Source organism: Triticum urartu, chromosome 5A, assembly GCF_056163025.1.
Source record: "Triticum urartu cultivar PI428250 chromosome 5A, HENAU_Tu73, whole genome shotgun sequence".
NCBI lineage: Eukaryota > Viridiplantae > Streptophyta > Magnoliopsida > Poales > Poaceae > Triticum > Triticum urartu.
In genome coordinates, this window is record NC_141877.1 from 159,676,398 (window position 1) to 159,682,397 (window position 6,000).

The window sequence follows — 6,000 nt, forward strand, 5'->3', positions numbered from 1 at the left end:
CCACGGCTCGAGACGGTAACCGTCACGCCGGCCACAAATTCGGCGGGGCCGAACACAGTAGACAAGGCTCATTGGAGCTACGTCACGATATAGCCCAGTACAGAGGCGCCGCGCACCCACTCTGCTTTACAGACGAAATAATGGATCATCAAATCCCCGACGGTTTCAAACCGGTAAACATCGAATCATATGATGGCACAACAGATCCTGCGGTATGGATCGAGGATTATCTCCTTCATATCCACATGGCCCGCGGCGATGATTTCCACACCATCAAATACCTCCTAGTCAAGCTTAAAGGACCAGCTCGACATTGGCTTAACAGCTTACCAACAGGATCAATCAGTTGTTGGGAGGACCTGGAAGCCGCATTCCTCGACAATTTCCAGGGCACTTATGTCCGACCCCCAGACGCCGATGACCTAAGTCACATAATTCAGCAGCCAGAGGAATCGGCCAGCCAATTCTGGACACGGTTCCTAACAAAGAAAAATCAAATAGTCGATTGTCCGGACGCTGAGGCCCTAGCAGCCTTCAAACACAATATCCGTGACGAGTGGCTAGCCCGGCACCTTGGACAGGAAAAGCCGAAATTTATGGCAGCACTCACGACACTCATGACCCGCTTTTGCACGGGAGAAGACAGCTGGCTTGCTCGTAGCAACAATATGACCAAGAACCCTAGTAATTCGGACACCGGGGACAATAGTGGCAGGTCGTGTCGCAACAAGAAGAAGCGCCGCATTAACGGCGACAATGCTGAGGATACGGTAGTCAATGCCGGATTCAGAGGCTCTAAATCCGGTCAGCGGACAAAGCCATTCAAAAGGAATCCTAGGGGCCCGTCTAGTTTGGAACGAATACTCGACCGCTCGTGCCAGATACATGGCACCCCCGAAAAGCCAGCCAATCACACCAACAGGGTTTGTTGGGTGTTCAAGTAGGCAGGCAAGTTAAACGCCAAAAATGAAAACAAGGGGCTGCATAGTGATGACGACGAGGAGCCCCGGCCGCCGAACAACAGTGGACAGAAGGGTTTTCCCCCACAAGTACGGACAATGAACATGATATACGCAACCCACGTCCCCAAAAGGGAGTGAAAGCGTGCGTTAAGGGATGTATACGCGGTAGAGCCAGTCGCCCCAAAGTTCAACCCATGGTCCTCCTGCCCGATCACCTTTGATCGAAGGGATCATCCCACTAGCATCCGTCATGGCGGATTCGCCGCATTGGTTCTAGACCCAATTATTGATGGATTTCATCTCACTAGAGTCCTTATGGACGGCGGCAGCAGCCTGAACCTGCTTTTCCAGGATACAGTGCGGAAGATGGGCATAGATCCCTCGAGGATTAAGCCCACCAAAACGACCTATAAAGGCGTAATACCAGGTGTAGAGGCCAACTGTACAGGCTCAGTCACACTTGAAGTGGTCTTCGGATCTCCGGATAATTTCCGAAGCGAGGAGTTAATCTTCGACATAGTCCCGTTTTGAAGTGGTTATCACGCACTGCTCGGGCGAACCGCATTCGCTAAGTTTAATGTGGTACCGCATTACGCATACCTTAAGCTCAATATGCCAGGCCCTCGAGGAGTAATCACGGTCAATGGAAACACTGAACGCTCCCTCCGAACGGAGGAGCACACAGCGGCCCTTGCAGCGGAAGTACAAAACAGCCTCTCGAGGCAGTTCTCCAGTCCTGCCACTAAACGAGCGGACACCGTCAAGCGCGCCCGGAGTAACCTACAACAAGACCGCATGGCACGATCCGAGCAGGCATAGCAATGCGGCTCCAACCCCAACCCTCGCAAAAAGGTGACGCCAGTACTTCGCGTACATAACTACGCTCCAGAGATACCATGGGCACAGGGGGAGGGGCACCATCACGGCACGCCCAAAACATGGCTTAAACCGTACCAGGGGCTGCCGATTTTTTAATTTTCTCTTACTTTCAGGTCTTCATCCTTCGGAAGGCCTGTTCGGCAGTTCAATTGCCGCACAAACGATGCAGGAACCAGGGAAGCAGACAAGCCATGCCGCATTACGGAACTCCCAGGTGGTCTCTATCACGAGCAGTATACCCGTTCCGCATACTATTTCGCAGCTTGCCTCTGGAGCGGACATGTTAACTAGTCCAACCTCCCACTTATTGCATTACTTGTATCGTTGCATAGCTTTCGTCTATTTTTGCATCACCTTTTTTTGGGACCCCCTTTTTTTATATGTTCCTTAACGACATGTTGCACCCATACACGTTGGTATGGCCAAAATACGCCAGGGGCTTTAGTACCCCTCAATATGGTGTGAGAAGTCCGAACACTTTAACAAGTGCGGCACCCCGAACTTATAGAATTATATGCATCGGCTCCGAATCATGTCTTCGGTCAATAGTTGGGTTTGCCCGGCTCCTATGTTTTGGTGCCTTACGTTTCGCTATATCGGCTAAGGTAGCACTAGGAGAACCACTACGATTGTGCCCCAGTTGAGCTGGGTCGAGCACCTCAGCGGAGAAAGCTAAAATAGACTATCATGATGAAGCGAGAGCTGGTCGCTGTTCGAGAGGTTTTTTCGAGTCCCTAAAGACTTATGCTGCTTAGGGCGAGGAGCCGGCTCTATCCGGCCAAGGCGTGGATAGCGCCCCGAACTCGGTCTTCCGAATACCAGGGGCTTCGCCTAAATTTAAAATTATAGAATTCTATGGCTAAGTGAGAGTGTTCACGCATTATAGTCCGATTGCCTTGTTCATTGGGCTAAGCGCCTCCCTCGAAGGACCCAAACATGGGAAAAAGAGCGCTCAGGTTTATGCCCGAACACCCCAGCACTAGCGGCACGGGGGCAGAAGCCGATGACTCGCCATCTCTCAGAATTGATAAACAGCCGCACAGAAGGTAATATTTTAAATTCCAACAGCATTGCTTAGCACATATAAACAAGTTTTCAGCGCACAGGACAAAACGAGCAAGTTTCACTCAAAAATTACATCCCTAGAACATTCATCCGCCAAAAGGCAGGCATCCTTATAGTAATTCTCGGGCTTGCGATGCTCCTTCCCCGGCGGTGGCCCTTCCTTCACAAGCTTCTCAGCATCCAGCTTGCCCTAGTGCACCTTAGCATGGGCAAGGGCCCTACGGGCACCCTCAATGCAGACGGAGCGCTTGATGACTTCGAGCCTTGGACAGGCCTCCACCAGCCGCCGCACCAGCCGAAATAGCTCCCAGACAGGGCCTCTCCAGGCCATAGCCGAATAATGAGGCCCTTCATGGCCTGTTCGGCCGCCTTGTGGAGCTCGACCAGTTGCTTCAGCTGGTCGCTCAGGGGCACGGGGTGTCCGGCCTCAGCATACTGAGACCAGAACGCCTTCTCCGTCGAGCTGCCCTCCTCGGCTCGATAGAATGCGGCGGCATCGGACACACTCCGGGGAAGATCTGCGAACGCTCCTGGAGAGCTCCGGATTCGGGTAAGCAATAATTAACTCACGTTTATGTGTTTTCTTTGCATAAAGAATGCCTTACCCGCCACTATCTTCTTCACCTCATCCAACTCCTGGAGGGTCTTCTAGGATTCGACCTTGGAAGATTTGGCATTTTCAATAGCCACCGCGAGCTCGGACGCTTGCGTCTTCGAGTCAAGCTCCAAACTCTCATGTTTTTCCATGAGAGCTTGGACCTCTTGCCGCACCTTGCCAACCTCGGCCTCATACTTCTCCCGCTCGGTGCGCTCCGAGGCCGCCCTCTTCTCGGCCTCGACCAGTGCTTGCTTAAGGGTCTCCACTTCAGACGTGGCCCCTAAAATAGCCACGATAATCCTTTCATTCTTTGCAATTGCACCTTTTTATATTTATTTAAAAACAAGGTATTTCTTACCTTCATTGTCCTCGAGCTGCTTCTTGGTACACTCGAGCTCTTGCTCGGACCGCTCGAGGTTCTGCTTTAGCGTGTCCACTTCCGCAGTCAGTGCGGCGGACACAAGCAGGGAAGCCTGCATATGCATATTGACTCATTTTTGTTAGACTCCTGCGAATTCTATTTGATCCTCTATTCGGCTTTTCTTCTCGAACGCCAAACAGAGCATCAGGGGCTACTGTCTATGCGGTACTATTATTAACACATTCTTTACTTACCTCAAAGCCTGTCAAAAGGCTAGTACAAGCTTCAGTCAGTCCGCTCTTGGTGGACTGAACCTTCTGGACCACCGCACTCATAATAGTGCGGTGCTCCTCGTCGATGGAGGCGCCTTGGAGCACCTCCAACATATTGTCCGGCGCCTCCGGTTGGACGGGGGCCGCCGGCACGGTGGACTTGCTCCTCTTGGAAGGAGGTCCCCCGCTAGACTCTGGAACCTTTGAAGGTTCTGGAGCAGTGTCCGGCCTAGAGCCGGACTTGGAGCCCTGGAGGGTTTCATCCCCTTTACTGCTGGAGTCTGGGAGGTCGCCTTGCGACGCCTCCAGGACCACCCCCTCCTGGCTTGGAACCTGTTGGGACAACACTTCGGTGTTGTCCGTAGGACAGGGGAAGGAAGCCGTCGGAAGCGAGTTCACATCTGACGAGTCCAGTGAACCGCTCGACGACGCATCGATCTGGTCTTTGGGTGGGCTGCATAAACATATTCGACGTAAGGGAAAGTTGTGCAATAAACGAATACTATGAATTATTCTGGTATCTGGATACTTACGATTTTGCTAGGGGCTTAGCCCTGGGCTGCCACTCCTCTCCGCCGTCGGCGTCGGTGGAGTAGTTCGGAGGAAGGGTTTTCCCCTTCTTGGACCCTCCGGCCTCCCCAGAGAGGGCGGCCTTCCTTTTATTCTCTCCTCCCGCTGGAGGGGAGAGTTCTCCTCTTCTTCCTCCTCGTCTTCACGGGAGGAATGCGCCTCGGAACCATCGGATGATGGATCCGACACCTCCTGGCACCGGGCACTCTTTCGAGTCCCCGCGGCCTTTTTCGCGGCCTTCTTCTCCGGCACCACATAGGGTGCCGAAACCAACAGCTTCGCCAAGCGAGCAACCGCTGGGCCTTCGGGCAAAGGAGCCGGACAGTTGATCTGTCCGGACGTCACCTGCCAATCCTGTCAAAGGTAAGGGAGCTTAGATCCCGCATGGAGTCAAACCATGAAAAACTGATACCCTGTAAAAGAAAAAAAGCTTACCGCGAGAGCGTGATGCTGCACGCTGAATCCGCGATCCTCGGTAGCCGATGCGGGATCCTCGGCGCCTTTGAAAAGCACCTTCCAGGCATCTTCGTACATCGTGTCGAAGAGCCTGCTTAGAGTTTGGTGCCGCGCCGGATCGAGCTCCCACAGGTTGAAAGCCCGTTATTGACACGGGAGGATCAGGCGGATGAGCTTAACCTGGACTACGTTGACAAGTTTGAGCTTCTTGTCCGCCAGGGTTTGGATGCATGTTTGGAGTCTGGTCAGTTCTCCTTTTTTACCCCAAGATAGGCCCGTCTCCTTCCAGGAGGTGAGCCGCGTAGGGGGTCCGGATCGAAACTCGGGCGGTGCGACCCATTCGGCGTCACACGGCTCGGTGATGTAAAAATACCCTGATTGCCACCCCTTCAGGGTCTCCACAAAGGAGCCCTCGAGCCATAGGACGTTGGCCATCTTGCCCACCATGGCGCCTCCGCACTCTGCCTGGATTCCGCGCACCACCTTCGGCTTGACGTTGAAAGTCTTGAGCCAGAGGCTGAAATGGGGGCGGATGCGGAGGAAGGCCTCGCACACGATGATAAACGCCAAGATATTGAGGACGAAGTTCAGGCCAGATCGTGGAAATCCAGGCCGTAGTAGAACATGAGCCCTCGGACAAATGGGTGGAGAGGGAAGCCCAGTCCGCGGAGGAAATAAGAGAGGAACACCACCCTCTCATGGGGCCTAGGGGTGGGGATGAGCTGCCCCTTTTCGGGAAGCCGGTACGCGATGTCGTTAGACAGGTATCCGGCTTTCCTCAGCTTTTTGATGTGTCCCTCCGTGACGGAGGAGACCATCCACTTGCCTCCCGCTCCG